Source organism: Pantherophis guttatus, chromosome 13 (assembly GCF_059756535.1).
Source record: "Pantherophis guttatus breed Tessera chromosome 13, ASM5975653v1, whole genome shotgun sequence".
NCBI lineage: Eukaryota > Metazoa > Chordata > Lepidosauria > Squamata > Colubridae > Pantherophis > Pantherophis guttatus.
Window position 1 is genome coordinate 17067899 of NC_142075.1, and position 17285 is coordinate 17085183.

Below are 17285 nucleotides of genomic sequence, written 5' to 3' on the forward strand. Positions count from 1 at the left end.
TTACAAAGTCTTTTCATTCTATGGAGTTTTTTTGATGTAATTGACATTGCACGCATTCATCTTGATATGAATATTAATAATAATGTTAATAAATAAACAAATATTACTTAGTACTGCTTGTTTCAATAATTTTTTTTTGCCTTTTTGTTGTACACCAGAGTTATACGGCTGGGAGAGTCTTCAAATACTGTAAATAAATAAATATTTTTCAATATACATACCCAGTCTGCTAAAAACTTGTTTACACATCTATGATATCCACACAAATTGTTTTGGACAAAACTACTTTTGTTCAAACTTTAGGCAGGGTGGGGAAAAAGCATAAGTTTTAATTGCAAAATTCTTCAATGTAAGTGAGTCAATCTGACATTTATTTCTCAGTTAAGAAAACATATACGACAAACAGCGCATTTTGTTGCAATGGTTTTATGTAAAAGCATAGCGCAGAAGTTACCTTGAAAAAAGATCGCCCCAACTCAGACGGTAAACAAGGACACATTTACGAAACCATGAATTTCCCCCAATTTGCAAAAGGCCCAACTGAACAGAAACACTTGATTAACCAAACACATGGCAGATCATGGGACAGAGCTGTGACCCATAGCTAGTTGATTGTAACACCTCATTTTACAAGAGGCCTCTAGAGCAATAGCTGCAAGGCAAACATTCCAGACTCCGTTTTTCCCATCATCCTGAATCTCATTTACACACTGAGTACCTGGACCTTGATGAACACAATGAGTTCACACATATAAAGTAGCTGGTTAGCAGCATTTCTTCCTTGCTCAATAGGCCAAACAGAACAATTTAGCAGAGATTACACACCGTTTTAAAAGAATGTACACTTGGTATTTTGCAAGGAATTTCTTCCCAAGGATACCTGTGTCATATCCAGGGAGTTATATTTTAGCCAGAAATGTCCCAGATTATATTATGCATTCTCTTAATAAAAGAAATTTTCTTTGCAATAAGTAACTCTTATTTCAAAAAGACCCTTTCTCGGGAATAGTAACAGGAACAGAGTTGGAAGGGACCTTGGAGGTCATCGAGTCCAACCCCCTGCTCACGCAGGAGACCTGTACTAGGGATTCGAACCGCTGAATTGCCGACCTTTCTGATCGACAAGCTCAGTGTCTTAGCCACTGAGCCACCTAGTCAGGCTAGGTGAATACTCAAACGCAATGCAAAATTTTCCATATTTTTGTCCTTCAAGTAGTCTCATCCTGTCTTTACACACATACAATCAACACTAGCTTTAATTTAGTTTGTGAAAACTCTAAATACTCATGGAAGTCTAGCCTTTTGCAATGTGCTAACTACCAAGCATGGTAGTCTGTAATACCCATTGTAACCTTGCCTAGCAATGGTATTTAGTTGAAAAGTTGTTGTCATCTTTATAGTCCCAAAGGTGCTTTTTCAAGAGGCAACTGAACTCCCTGGAACCAGAAAGTCCAGCTGCCTCTTGAAAAAAACACCTTTGGGACAGTCATGACCTGGATGACTGAGAGTCTCCATAGACATCTGTCATCTTTATTCTTTGTGTGTGTGTTATGCTAAACTAACCATATCTCACTGGCTTAAAGTATGAATATTAATATACCGAACGGAATCATCTAACTTTGTAACACATCTTATCCTAAGTGATATAAAGGTTTTGTGGACTCATCCAGAATAGCGTGGAGTTGTTTGTTGCAAACACAGACTTCAGAGGATAATTAGAATTTTAGAAAAAACAATGGCTACCAACCTGCCTTCCATTAAGGACCTGTATACCGCACGAGTCAAAAAGAGGGCTGTGAAAATATCTACAGACCCCTCGCATCCTGGACATAAATTGTTTTAACTCCTACCCTCAAAAAGATGCTATAGGGCAGTGGTCCCCAACCTTTTTATCGCCGCGGCCCGCTGAGCGCGCGCAGGGGTGGGGGCACGGCCCAGGAGCTTTTGCGCACGGCCCATTGCGCACGGCCCAGGAGCCTTTGCGCTGCAGCGTTCATGTCCCCCGGCCGCTGCGCGGCCCGGTGCCAGGTACTCCACGGCCCGGCACCGGTCCGCGGACCGGGGGTTGGGGACCACTGCTATAGGGCATTGCACACCAAAACAACTAGACACAAGCACAGTTTTTCCCCGAATGCCATCACTCTGCTTAACAACTAATTCCCACAACACTGTCAAATAATTTACTAAGACTGTATTACTGTTATTCTTCTCTTCCTTACTTCCTTACTCTCGTCCCACTTATTACTTTAACCATGTTGCTTGTATCTTTCAATTTATATCAGGGGTCCTCAAACTTGGCAGCTTTAAGACTTGTGGACTTCAACATAGCTGTCTGGAGAATTCTGGGAGTTGAAGTCCACAAGTCTTAAAGCTGCCAAATTTGACGACCTCTGATTTATATTGTTCTTGTTTCCTGGTAGGATTTGATAGCTTATTAGTAACCTTGACTATCACTAAGTGTTGTATCTTTTTATTCTTGATGAATATATTTTATTCTCCTTATGTACACTGAGAGCATATGCACCAAAGACAAATTCCTTGTGTGTCCAATCACACATGGCCAATAAAGAATTCTATTCTATATGCAGGAAGAGGAGGAAGTTACCCAAAGTCAAATATTATCCTTCATCCTGTCAAAGTGCTTTAGAAAAGGTTTCAAGGTTGAAATGTCCTGACCCCAAAACATCTCGTTCCAATCTTATCAGAATGCTCACATGTTGAAGCAGCCATGTCAGAAGCCATCCTGTGTAGAAACAGACTCTGCTAATTGCACAACGGAGATCAGATCTGGCCCATTTCCAGCTCAGACCAATTTTGGTAAGGTAGGAAGATTTCTCAGGAGGCTGGAACAGCCCTTCCCATACTAGAATAGGACATCTGGAAGTCAAATGATTTAGTACACTTCTACTTTCCATTGATAAAAACCAAAGATATTAATTAAATTAATATTAAATTGTTTATTGTGATATTAGAATGCCTGAGTGATAAAATTGAATGCCATCTTGCAATTAGCGGTTTTATGGTAAGAATTTAGCATCCAATGGTTCAAATGAAAAGGGAGGTTTGATTATTTTGTGATGCAGAATCTTACTTTTCTGAGATCCCTTTTAATTAGGAAAACCTTTTCAAGGAACACTGCATGTAAAAGCTATCCTCAGTTGTTTGTGCATTTAGAAATAATCTACTAAGAAAACCTGATTTTATTTTTTTAAAAATAACCTAACATCTCGAACTTTTTAAAAAATATATAGATTCCAAATCACTTGTATTTTTAAATATATACATATTCCAAAATCAGTTGCATTTTAAAAATATACATATTCCAAATCGGTTGTATTTTGAAAACAATTTTGTTTCGTTTGGGACCACAGAAAAGAGCAAAAGGATAAACATCAAGTTATGTATTTCCTACGGTTGTTTAAAAATCTAGGCTCCAACAAACCCCAACAGACGCCTCACTCCCGGGCTGTCATTGCAAATGTAAGGTTACCTATTCCTATAATTACTAAGTCTTAAGCAGGACAAAGAAGTACCAGCTAGCTAGCTCCTGTACCAAGCTATATTTAAAGCTATCTTCCAAACAGCAAGATCCAAGAAGTTACTAAAATATGATTTGCAGAGTCAGATACACGATTTCAAAAGAAGCAATAGCACGTAGACTTATATACCGCTTCACAGTGCTTTACATTCCCCTCTAAGCGGTTTACGGAGTCAGCATCTTGCCCCCAACAATCTGGCTCCTCATTTTACCAACCCCGGAAGGATGGAAGGCTGAGTCAACCTTCAGCCAGTCAGGATCAAACTGCCGAACCGCTGGCAGTCAAGAAAAGTAGCCTGCAGTACTGCATTCTATCCACTGCGCCACCACGGCTCTTAGTAAGGATTCTTATTAATCATGAAATCTAAAGAAGACAGAAGTTAGGAGATAAAAATGAGTTTATATCAAGCATAACCTGAAGCAACTGCTCTAATCTGGCTTGTTTTGGAGGTAAGAGTAATCAAATAATTTAGGAACTTTCATCTAATTTTTTAGCATTATATCCAAGTTAGGATTTTTGGTTTATTCCTCTACAGGTAGCCCTCAATTTAGTATAGTGACCATTCAAAGTTACAATGGCACTGAAAAAATGCCGACTTATGACCGTTTTTCAGAGTTACGAACTTTGCAGCATCTCCATGGTCATGTGATCAAAATTCAGACGCCTGGCAACTGGTTCATATTTATGACGGCTGCTGTGCCCCAAGGCCACGTGATCCCCTTTTGCGACCTTCCAAGTCCATGGAGGAAGCCAGGTTCACTTAACGAAGTGGTCACTAACTCATCAACTGCAGTGATTAACTTAAAAACTGTGCGGGGGGAGGGGAGGGGGGGAAAGGTCGTAAAACGGGGCAAACCTCACTTAACCACAGAAAGTTTGGGCTCCGCTGCGGTCGTTAAGTCGAGGACTACCTGTATTATCAACTGTAAAAAAAAAAAAAATGTAGAAGCTTTTGCGAAGCAGAATTAGTAGAAGAGAAACCAGTCAGGAATCCAATTTAGAACGATCGCTTGCTTAATCAGTAATGCCACCAGGAGCCAAACAAGAGCAACTGCTTATCTATGTCAAAACACCTGCTCGTTCTAAAGAATTCAGGGTTTATGAAAGTGTGTCTGAAGTTGTCTATAAGAAAACGTAGGTGGATTCTCAGGTGCAAAATAAGGAATATAAACTACCGTATTTTTCGGACTATAAGACGCACCAGTGTATAAGACGCACCAAGATTTCGAAGAGGTAATTATGGAAAAAAAAATTTTTTGCCCTCCCCAGCCCCCAGGAGCACTCTGCAGGCCTCCCAAACCCTCTGCATACCCCGTTTTTTGCAAAAATGGAACGAGCGGGGCAGGACTTTGGGAGGCCAAAAATTGCTGTATTCCGTGTATAAGATGCACCAACATTTCCACCCTCTTATGGGGGGGGGGGGGAGCGGGTCTTATACTCCAAAAAATACGGTAATCCACTTGTAGAGACTGGTGAGTCATTGTTAGGAGACTTACTCATCCTGGAGACTTGTTAAACATCCATTTTCTTGTGGACCAATACTGAATAGTCCTCAACTTACAACAGTTGGTTTAGTGACTGTTTCAAGTAACAACGGCACTGAAAAAAGTGACTTGTGACTGTTTTTCACACTTACGACGGTGGCAGCATCCCCGTGGTCACGTGATTACAAATTCCGACACTTGGCAACGGACTCCTATTTATGACGGTTGCAGCGTCCCAGGGTCATGGGATCGCCTTTTGTGACCTCCTGACAAGTAAAGTCAACGGATTCACTGAACGACTGTGTTATTATCTTAACAACGGCAGTGATTTGCTTGACAACTGTGGCAAGAAAGGTTGTAAAATGGGGCAAAACTCAATTAACAACTATCCGCTTAGTTAGCAACAGAAAATTTGGGCTCCATTATGATCGTAAGTTGAGGACTACCTGCATTAAGCAAGGCCAGATTGCTTCCAGTCTAGAAAATACATTTTCTCCATGCTTTCATTTGCTACAGGTCTTTAAGATGTGGAAGCAACCAAAATACCCACATTTTTCAAAACACAGAAAATGAAAAGGCTCCCTTCTGAGCTACCAAAGGTGTCCCTGCGTGCAAATCTCTATAATTCCAAACCTAAATAAGGAAGTGTTTAAAACCGGCTGCTCCTTAACATGCTTACCACTTAAGACAGAGAGCTATGTTATTATTGCTCAGAAGCACTTATCTTTTATTATGATGATGCATTAAAAAGCACATGCATAAACACTGAAACACATTTTTTTTTCTTAAGAATTCAATCGTGATGATAACTATGGAAGAAGGAGTCTTTGCATTCGGCCATAAATCTCAATAAGGCAGGAGCGTCAAACTCGATTTCATTGAATTTAACACTCCTGTTATAAAGAGAGAGGAATTTTTCTCACTTTTCTGGCATCAGAACAAGAAGTTGATCGTGACATAGTAAGTGGTATGCCAAAAAAACAAACCCCATGGACTTAAATATAGAGGCTGATTTGATAGTGTAATGACAATTGATCTCCTCCAACATCATTGATTGAAATGTTCCAAAATGTTAGTATATCTCATTTGAACAAGTTGGTTACATTGCATGAATCAGCATTCCACTAGCCAAACAGCCAAAGATACACATTATTGAAGGAGTATAAATTCTCTCTTCTACAATTTAAGGCAACATTTGCAGACGATTAAATAAATAAATACAGAGGGGTCTCTATATTGTATCCATCTTCCAAAACAGATAATATAAAAACTTGGTGAGTTACCAAAAATATACATTGCCTAACAAATATTTTGGTTTGTAAAAGAATGGTACTCATCGTTCAGGATAGATATGTAAGCACAATTAAAAGAAAATAATCAGTTTTAATCTTTTAATTCTAGACTTTACCCACTATAATTTCTTTTCAGATAGAATAATCCCCACTGGGGCTACTTTTAAGCGTGTTTTTTTCCCTTGCAACTACTCTGAGAATGTAACGATCTTCGTAAGATGCTTTATGATCTCCAATAATATAAATTGTTTTCCCAAGCCAGAAGCAATCTTTAGAAATCTCCTGACTTATAAACTCAACAGGTTTAAAAGTTGCATCATTCTTTGCTTTGGTCCTTTCAATCATTTTTGTCTAGTAGCGTTACACCGAATCAAATATAGGTAGTCCTCGATTTACTGACTGTTTGAAGTTACAACGGCACTGAAAAAAGTGACTTATGACCATTTTTCTCACTTACGACCATTGTGGCATCTCCATGGTCATGTGATTTGCATTCGGATGCTTGACATTTATGACAGTTGCCATGTCATGGAGTCACGTGATCCCCTTTTGCAACCTTCCAGATTCACTTAATAACCATGTTACTAATTTAACAACTGGGGCGATTCACTTAACAAATGTGACAAGGAAAGTCGTAAAATGGGGCAAAACTCACTTAACAAATTTCTCTCTTAGTGACACAAATTTTAGGCTCAATTGTGGTCGTAGGTTGAGGACTACTATATGACAATTCCTCTGAATTTTGGTTTTGATGAAAACTGTAAAAGCATCTGCTATCTGTGCTAAATTAAAACGAACAGCAATGGAATCTTTCAATAGTTCCACATATTTCCAAATTATCACAGACATTACACCTAATCTCAGCTTGGAAGAAACAACAGTAGTAGAGATAAAATATATTCCTTTTCCATCTCCCTGGGTAGTTAAGATTGTTGCATGCTAAACTCTCACCTATAAAAATTAGACAACATTAGTTGTCTAATTAGACAACATTACTAACGGAGTGGAAGCATTACATTTTATTACCCAAATACTTTAATATGTATCAAAGTTCAGTGAGTTCAAATCCTGATCTCTTAGATGAGGCTTATCTCTTAACCTGACACCTTTATAAGATTTTTTTCTGGATAAAATAGATACTAGAATTATAAATACTGCCCTCAAATAAGCATTTTAATTATTACATTAATATGAAGCCAAGTTACTGTAAGAGAAGAAGATAATTTTATGGGAAGCCTGATGTTGACCACTAAAAATCAGTAATTTTAAGGGAAGGTAAGAATAAGGTTTCCCTACTTCTGTATCAGATTTCCCAGTACAAGAAACTACCAATTTCGAACCAAAGAGTCACTCATGAAAGCAAAAACTCTTTGTAGTAATAAAAAAAAATGCTACAAAAGATGCTATCAGATTCCTTCTGGTGTTTGGCAATTACAGATTAACATGGCTTTCCTCTTAAACAATCTGATATATATAAGACAACTGAGTTCTGAGGCACTTTGGCAATACAGGTAGCCCCCAACTTACAACAGTTCATTTAGTGACCATTCAAAGTTACGACGCCATTGAAAAAAGTAACTTATGACCATTATTCACACTTACGACCGCTGCAGCATCCCCATGGTCATGTGATTTACATTCGGATGCTTGGCCACTGACTCATATTTATGACTGTTGCAGTGTCCATATTTGTTTTTGTTTGTGTATATATTTTTTCTTTTTTGTGTGTGTGTCTTTTTTTTGTGCATTGTTTCTTTTTGTACTGTGTATTTTAATTTTTGGAAATTTAGTAAATATTATTTTCTTTAAAAAAGAAATTGAGTTTGAACACCCTTGGGCTACATGGTAGAGGTAGAGAAGGAAGTAGCATGTGTCCTCTCTTCTTAGGCTTAATGTCCCCAAGAGAAGCCAGCTGGCCTGTATATTGGTTGCCGTTGGCCAATAGCCTTGGTAGTACAGTGGTCTAAAGCACCCTGTTATTAAGAACAGCTGCCTGCAATTACTGCAGGTTCGAATCTCGCCAAGGCTCAAGGTTGACTCAGCCTTCCATCCTTTCTAAGGTAGGTAAATTGAGGGCCCAGTTTGTGGGGGAAATAAGCTGACTTTGTATAAATATACAAAAAAGGATGAAGGCTATTGCTTAGCGCATTGTAAGCCGCCCTGAGTCTCCGGAGAAGGGCGGCATATAAATCAAATTAAAAAAAAAAAAAATAGCGGCCAGATTGCCTGACGTTTCTGTCTTCCAACCATTACTCCCACTATTTTTTTTTTTTTTAACCAATGCAGGTGGTGGTCTATCCTTGTATGACTAACCGAATACTCTATGCATTTCCAAAACATTCCCGTATCTTATTTGGAGGAAGGGTGTGTATTTGAATCATATTCAGAAGCTACGCAAGTCTCGAGATGCGCTCACTGCCTTTAAGGAAATTCTCACAGGCAACAACAGAATATACAAATTTACAAAATATACAAATTATCAAGGTAATTTGGCTGGGGCGGGGGAGCTTTGAATTCCCAAGCTTTTAGACAAGGCAAAAAGGTGAAACCGTTGAGGAGAGAGGTTATGGGGTGGATGCCAAATTTACACTTCTGACTGCCAAGTTTTTTTTATTCCCTCCCCCCCCCCCATCCCCCTTATTATCTTGCCTGAACTATCAGATCAGAGCACAGCCAGCGAGCATATTTGGAACATGCCTCTCGGATTACTTCATACGTATCCTTTACTTGCCTCTGGGTATGCACGCCTAGAAACTGTTCCTTAGCTGCCCAGTGAGAAAGACGCTTAGTGACTCAAGGCACCAGAAAGCTAAGAGTGTGGAACTGGGTTGGATTAAGGAGCCTGAGTGGCGTAGGGGGCTAATGCCTCCTACTAAGGCAGCATTTAACATCCAGCTGCCTGCAATTACTGCGAGTTCAATTCTCACCAGGCTCAAGGTCGACTCAGCCTTCCATCCTTTCTAAAGTGGGTAAAATGAGGACCTGGTTTGTGGGGGCAATAAGCTGACTTTGTATAAATATACAAAAGGATGAAGGCTATTGCTTAGCGCATTGTAAGCCGCCCTGAGTCTCCGGAGAAGGGCGGCATATAAAAATAAATTAAATAATAATAATAATAACAACGTTGAATTTTGGATTGCGGGTAATCCTTGGCTTACAACGGTTCATTTAGTGACCGTTCAAAGTTACAACAAATACAAGATTTAGAAAAAGAGAGAAAGAGAGAGAGAGAGAGAGAGAGAGAGGGAGGGAGAGAGAGGGAGAAGGAGGGAGAGAGACGGGGAGAGAGAGAGAGGCTGCTAAATTCTGGAACAGTCTCCAGTGGCAATTGGTTGCTTTTTGCAAATGAAGCTCCTGTTTTAAACATGAGAGCGAAGCCATCATCCTTCAAATACAGATTCTGCCTTGCTGTCTGTTTCTTGTATTTCATACAATAGGGCCATGATGGCGAACCTATGGCACGCGTGCCAGAGGTGGCACGCAGAGCCCTCTCTGTGGGCACGTGCGCCGTCGCCAGCTGGTCTTTGTGGGCACCGAAAAATGGCCTGAAACCGTCCCAAAAACTGTCCTGAAAACAGCCCAAAAAATGGCCTGAAAACGGCCCGAAAATCGCCCAAAAACCTGCCAAAAACCAGGCGTGCGCACGCTGGCCACCTAATCTTTAGGTTTCCAGTGCTCAGGCGCACGCAAAGCCCAGCTGGCCAAAGCGCAGCTGGCCGGCACACGCATGCACACTGGCCAGCTGGTTTTTGGGTTTCCGCCATTCTGGCGCGCCCACATGCACGCACGCGCGTTCCAGTTTGGGCACTCAGTGCCGAAAAGGTCCGCCATCACGGCAATAGGGCTACTTGCCAATTTCAGGAGGCCACCAGCAAATGATTTCCAATTATGAGTTTAGATGACAGTGGCAAATAAACTTCAGAGATCCAAGACTACCTCAGTTCAGGAGAAGAATCCCAACTAAAGTACAGGACAATCCTCAATTTGCAACCCATTCATTTAGTGACCGTTTGATTTTACAATGGCACTGAAAAAAAGGAATTTATGGCTGTTTTTCAGACTTCTTGACTGTTGCAGCATTCCCCTGGTCAAGTGAGCAAAATCCAGCCACTTGGCAAGTGGCTCACATTTATGATAGCTGCCGTGTCCTTGGGGGGGGGGGTCATGTGATCCCCTTTTGCGACCTTCGGACCAGCAAAGTCGACGAGGGGGGAAACCAAATTCACTTAACAACTGGGTTACTGGTTTAACAACTGCAGAGATTCACTTAACAACTGTGGGGCAAAAGGTTGTAAAATGGGACCAAACTCACTTCACAAATGTCTCTCTCAGCAACAGAAATTTGGGGCTCAATTGTGGACGTAAGTCGAGGACTATCTGTACTGTGGTTAAAGCTAAGCCAACAAAAGGAAGGAATGGAAATCTTTAACTACAGTGAGGCGGTCACAGGGGACCACATTATGCCTGGAAAAGATTTAATTCTACAATGGTATAAAAGAGCAAAGTTGAACTCAGAAAACGTACATTTTGGATCTGCCCTCTAAACAGTTCTAAAGCCAGAAGTATTTAAATATAGCAGGAGGCATTGTGTATTAATAAAAAAATATCCACAGATAAAAAGAAGAAAAAATCTTTATACACTCCCATTGGAATAACTAAGCTTTGTTCTTAATTCTAATATCCAGTGTTATTCCAAAAGACGCGTGATTCATCATATAGAAATGGCAGAACGAAGACTCGTTGAAACTTGATATATTCAGAATAATGCCTCTTAATTGGTTTGCCCCAATAAAAGCTTCCAGAATATGCATCTATCCTAACAAAAATGCATTGTGCCTTAAAGAGATCAACAAATCGAATCCAACAAAAATTAAAAGGGATACAACGCATATCCTTTAGTCAAAAATAAGAGGGAAATACAGCTGTAGTTATAAATTAAACTTATAAGAAGGCAAATATAATCAAACAATAAAAAAGACAAAACGCTTATAACCAACAGGATTTTCACGAGTTAAGGCAAAGATGCATGGTAAGTATATTTATAATTATCTCACAAAAGCCTTGATTTGGAGGGGGGGGGAGAGAGAGAGAGAATTACTACAGTATTTCTGTTTAGATGTGAACATACTGCAGGAGGAATCTAAGGGAGACCTCTGAGGTGTCACTTTACCTACAAAGGGTGTGGTGCTGATCACATTACCAAAAACCACTGACTATGATATGTAGTAACATCAGAGTAAACTTGGTAACCTTTGCTAGAAGGAAAGATCAATGGAACATTCAGTTCCGAGGGCTGATTTAAGAAGTATTAGCAATCCTAGGGATCAAAGCAAATTCTAGCCTTCTAGCCTCAACTTGTATATTTTATTCAAGATCTTCTGGAGTAAAAAAATTGGGAAGAGAAAATACAGCTAGTCCTCAACTTACAACAGTTCTTTTAGTGAGTGTTCAAAGTTATAACGGCACTGACAAAAGTGACTTATGACCATTTTTCACACTTACGACCATTTCCGCATCCCCATGGTCATGCAATCAAAATTCAGACCCATGGCAACTGACTCATATTTATGACAGTCACGGTATCATGTGACCTTCTGACAAGCAAAGTAAATGGGGGAAGCCAGATTCATTTAGCAACCGTGTTACTGATTTAACAACTGCAGTGATTCACTTAACAAAAGTGGCAGGAAAGGTCCTGAAATGGGGCAAAACTCATTTAACAACTTAGCAACAGAAATCTTGGGCGCAATTGTGGTCATAAGTCAAGGATTGCCTGTGAAGGAAATCAGAAATTGGAAGAGAATGGTTTCATGATGAAAATTGTGCCAGGGCAAACTTTTCCCCTGTAGCGTAGATATGCAACACACAAAGAGATTCTTTGCTTAATAGTACATACTAGAGACTGCTAGCTAGTCTGGACATTCTTAAAATTGAACTGCTTGCAGTGTGTTTTTTACACTTTTGATCAAATGTTCCTCTTTGCTCAACTCTCTTGCAAAAGGAGTTGCTCAACAAGGATATTTGATCTGAAAGGCAATAGCTGATTCTGGGAAATATGCAAAACCCAATTTTCATTGCCAGCATTCATTATTAAATCTTTGCGTCTGACTAATAGATTAAAAAGATTATTATGAAGGAAAAATGAAGTTCTTACTCCACAGCCAAAGTAACTAGAAATTACAAAATTACAACATATTCAGATTGGTTTGGTTTGGGAGATAGATAAATAGCAAACAAAGCAGACAAACAGGTTCAAAGGGCTGTATGTAAAATTCTCTACTGCAAAAAAAAGTTCTTATTCTGCTTGGATCTATTTGATTAGGTCACAGAGACACCTACTTTCTACCTTGTGTCGTATAACTGTGCTATGTAAGAACTGAATATGCATACTGCTGAATCCAAATAACTCATGGAAGCTGACAGAATAACATTAAGGTACAGTGAAACAAATAACTTCCGATCGACTTGTCAAAAATAACTATTTTTTTTTACCAAAAGCAAAATGTGACTTCAATCCAATTCTCACTTAAAGTAAATCTAACTAAACACTCATAACCACTCAAAGGAAGGCACACTATGTTAAATACAGATCCTGCAACGCCAACTTTGAAGTCTATAGAAAATAATAGTGATCTATTTTCCCAAAGGGGTGGGGGAGCATTTTTGAGTCATATTGCAGTTGGCAAATCTATTGACATATTTTAGTAGGAACGTTTAGAAACCATTAACAATCATCGAAAGTGTAAGAATGTTACACTTCAGAATGTATCTGGTTAACTAACTTTGTTTGGGATGGTTGTTTTAAAATTCTACATACATTGTAATTCTTTTTTCTACACCTAAACAAGTGGTGACTCACTGCCAAACAAAAGAGAAAATTTAATGAGCTACCCCAATGTAAACTGTTAAGCACTGAAGCTAAAGCAATTGGCTATTTGAAGCCCAACAGCAACTATTCTACGCAAAAGGGTAGTTATAAAAACAATGAAAAAAAGATCTGCTGCTTGATATTTATAACGCAATCATCTACGCAACTGATGCATTAGTCATAGTTCTACAGATGCAGCTTCATTTATGGCATAGCTGCAGTGATGTAATAAGATAATGGTTCTCAGGATGGAATTTACTAATATATGTAATTGTACTTGATTGGCAATCTCTGATTTTTCTTTAATAAGGTTTAAGGATATATTTAAGAAACCAGATTTCTATACTTCTCTTTTACATCTTTCATTATTCAAGATTAAGAACGGTAGTGTTCAGCTTAACACAACCCTATTATCTGAATCTTTCTGACTCCCCAGATGTTAGTTCTAACTAAGCATATTTTTTTCCATTTTCAAAACGTATTGATGAAGTACCAATAAAAAAAATGAGTAGATAAAAATAGCATAGTGTATATTTGTCATGTCTTAAACCGCAGCATAAAGACACTGAATATGTATATAGCTCAAAGGTAGGTTTTATAACACAGAATTGTGCTGAACATATTCATAAACTCATCTTAGCATCAGGGAAACTAATGGGCTTCAGGAACAATTTGAATTAAAAAGGGTAATAGTTGGAGGATTTGTTCACCTCTCTCACACAAAGTGACAGCGCTCGGCTCACCATGCTTCAATTCAAAAGCTAACTCTGGTTAACACTTGTAGAGGAAATCTGTAGGGAATATCAGGATGTAGGATAAACAGGAAAGTAAAAAGGAACTGAAGAAAGAGAACGGCAAATCACTTTTGGTTTTTGGTCAAGAGAACACAACCACCTCTTTCTAACTGTGGAAAACAAGGCACTGACAGATATAAAGAGATCTATAGTTAGCCAAAAGTGGTTATTCCCAAAATTATCTTTAAGCTCAGCTTAAGCGCTTTTCTTTTCCCTTGGAATATAAAGTCTCATATCTGCAGTCAACATAGTCTGTTATTAAGCATGTTTATTTTAAAAACCTTTAGGGAAAAAGAATAATGGCGTGCCAGTAAAATGTGTTCAGATCACATTAGACAGTAAACTACCTGTTTACATTTCCACTTGCCTATTTTGCCCCATTTTGCAAACCAAGGGTTGCTTAACAAGGATTCACTGAACAAACCAGTACTGGTTGGTTTTGCACCATCAACCTTAAACCACAATTTACCAATTGCAACAGTAAATCTCACACAAAAAAATTAAGGTAAACAAAATTAAACCTCATTATGACTTAGCATGGCACGGAAGTCTAAATGACATGTGGAATTTTCACATATTTTAAAGAATATAATTCCTTAAGAGCTTTCAAAATTAAACGTTCTATGCCTCTTTTAAAGGATTGTGGGGTTACCAGAACTGAAATAAATTTATCTCCGCTATTGTACTGTATGTCTTAAACTGTGTGAAGTAGGGGTGCAGTAATGAAGTTGGTGTATTTTTTTTCTCTATAGCACCTCTTTTGTGTGGGTAAGTTTGAGGGAAATCTGAAGGTTTATTTAGATGCTACAAGGTCTCAAAGTTTTACAATTGTCCTTTTTCTACAGAATCCTAAAATGACATTTGGAATGTACAATTTTGCGGTGCTACAGATCTGCCAGAGATCTCTTTTTGAGGTGAATTCTAGAATTCAGAATTTGCTGTTAGAATTGGGAGAATCTAATGATTCCTATACTCCTTACTAGCTAGTTATTTTGGAACTGGTATAGGCATATAGTAATTAAATCTGATTGTCTTTCATTCCTTTCGAACAAAACATTCAAGGTATTCTGTAGGGATAAGAAATACTGCCAAGAAACACTCAATTGTCTTTTTTGTATGAATCTTTCCACTATAAAATCAATAGAATACACAGAGGCAAGGTTAACAGTTACTTCAAATAATCTTTCCTATCCCTTACCGATAAATTATTTACTTCATGTGGGAAGGTTTGCTTATGAGAAGTTGGAGCTATCAAAATGGGTAAGATGTGGGTGTTGGCAGCTATAACAATAGTTGAAAAATAGATACAGCAAACAAATTCAACCAATCACATCCCACTAACAGCTGGACTAAGCCATGCCTTTGAAGCTCCCTTAAGCAGGAAGCTGAAAACTAGACAATTTTGAAAGCAGTGTCAGCTAGAAAATGACCTTAGCTTGAACACATTTGAAAGGGCATGTCAGCTAACTGAGCCTACAATCAACCAGCCTAGTCTGCCTCTTCAAAGTTCACTTCAGACGGAGAACATAGAGCAGGTCACCTGTCATTTGATGAAACTCATGCTTTCCGATATGCCACTCCAAAGCTGGACAGTTACTCAAGAACGTGGTAGGAGAAAACGTATTTAGCATCTTTTCTGGGATGTAGTCTGTGATTCTTTCCTCCCCTCCCATGGGGAGGGGGAACAGTCCTTGACGAAAAAAGTACGATCATTAAACTTTTATTTATGAGGTTACAAGGATGACTACCTACACTCCTTTTTCTAACACCATAAATTATTACCTATATGCAAAGAACTAAGTGAGAGAATTCTACCCCGCTGGTCCAAAGTGAGAAGACTTCAAGGCATCCTGTAATTTCTTTAAACAGGCCCACCACATAGTCAGATGGGGTGGAAAATTAAGTCTAGAAGGCGGATAAACGTTTCACCCCAAACAGTAATATAAATTGTTCCATTTGAATTTAAGAGCGTGTGAATCCAGCCTATTGTAAGTTATTCCACAAATGACAGGACAAGCAAACTTTCAGTGAGCGTAATATGTGATCCGAATCAATGCTCTGAACACGTGCTAAAACTCAGCTCTCAGCCACATAAAAAAGGTTTCCGCTGGACACCCAAAACTTTCTCTGTTTCAAAATCTATCTCAATAAAGTCAAACTTCTGCCAAACCTGCCTTACAGAAAGAGGAAGACACTTCCAGGTTTATTTTAAGAGGCATTCCGTGAAGCCCTTATCATAAAATAAAATTTAGTGTAGCCCAGGGCTTAGATGACACAAGGGGCAGGATTAGATCAAGGAAGTTGTGTTTTGCATTGGGAATGTTCTGTTTTTAAAAAAAAAACTGGGGTGGGGGGGTTTCTGAATTGTCGACATCAGAAAAACCTGGATATATTAGACCAGTATACTTATACTTAGGTTTTATACTTAGATTAAAGGTAAAGGTAAACATTCCCCTCGCACATATGTGCTAGTCGTTCCCGACTCTAGGGGGCGGTGCTCATCTCAGTTTCAAAGCCGAAGAGCCAGCACTGTCCGAAGACGTCTCCGTGGTCATATGACTCAATGCCAAAGACGCACGGAACGCTGTTACCTTCCCACCAAAGGTGGTATTTTTCTACTTGCATTTTTTTTTACGTGCTTTCGAACTGCTAGGTTGGCAGAAAACGGGACAAATAACGGAAACTCACCCCGTTACGCGGCACTAGGGATTCGAACCGCTGAACTGCCGATCAGCGTCTTAGCCACTGAGCCACCGCGTCCCTGTACTTAGATTAGATCTACCTAATTTAACCTGATTGGCATTCAGAAGCTCCCCATCAGTTCCTCTGCCCCTTCGTGATATAGACTACAAATTAAGTATAATTTCTAATGCATTTTACAGTGCATCGTGTTTGCAACTACTTACCCTCGACGTAGATTAGTAATAGAGGAGGTAGGTTCAGAAAATGGAACTGAACCCCCAAAATGTCTATTTATTGCCTTTAGTAATCTTAGTGGCATCCATAGAGGCACCTGCACACATCAAATTAAACCCTATTTTATGCAGGGAACCCCCATTTTCAAGGTTGGCACAGCCTGCCAAGCCCAATTGAAAAACACGTGGTCAGTTTAAAAAAGGGGAGATTTTGTGCCTTGGGGGGAAAAAAGGGGGGGGCTGCTCTTCCATAGCTACCTTTCCAAGGTAAGGAGGAGCAAAAACCTTAATAGATTTGTTATTTATTGGTGCATTTACATAGCAGGAGATTCTTCCCTTATTTTTTGTTTTTTTTCTAATTAGAGGCGCGTTAACAGATCCCGATGCATCCCA

General features: G+C 39.1%; 1 protein-coding gene across 3 annotated transcripts in view; it reads right to left on the reverse strand.

Annotated features, from left to right (window-relative positions):
- The window catches only part of TRPM7 (transient receptor potential cation channel subfamily M member 7), a 65286-nt gene that overhangs the window by 47242 nt on the left and 759 nt on the right, over positions 1–17285 (reverse strand). The window lies entirely within an intron of this gene.